Genomic DNA, 377 nt, shown 5'->3' with positions numbered 1-377 from the left:
TCAGTAAAATTAGAGAGCGTGTGTACACGCGTTATCTTAGTAAAACTGTTTATTTACTTCCTGCCTGGTGTTCCACAGCAACTAATGGGGTCAAGGGAAGGTCACAGTTATGTATTTCTGATTTTTCAGGGTGTCTCAAAATCAAAAGTCATCCATTTGTAGCCTTCCATAAGTATAAAAGCCCTTAACGTGGAAAAATAAAAATAAAGATGACTTTATATATATATACTTATAATAATATAATAATAATAATAAATACCTTATTATTATTAGTAGTAGTAGTACTAATAGTAGTTCATTAGTAATAATAATAATAATAATATATAATGTATTTGTTAGTAGAGTATATATTTATTATTATTATTATTGCTAATTAA

Source organism: Ictalurus furcatus, chromosome 22 (assembly GCF_023375685.1).
Source record: "Ictalurus furcatus strain D&B chromosome 22, Billie_1.0, whole genome shotgun sequence".
Lineage (NCBI taxonomy): Eukaryota > Metazoa > Chordata > Actinopteri > Siluriformes > Ictaluridae > Ictalurus > Ictalurus furcatus.
The sequence above is the reverse complement of the archived record's forward strand: the minus strand, read 5'-3'. Positions refer to the sequence as shown.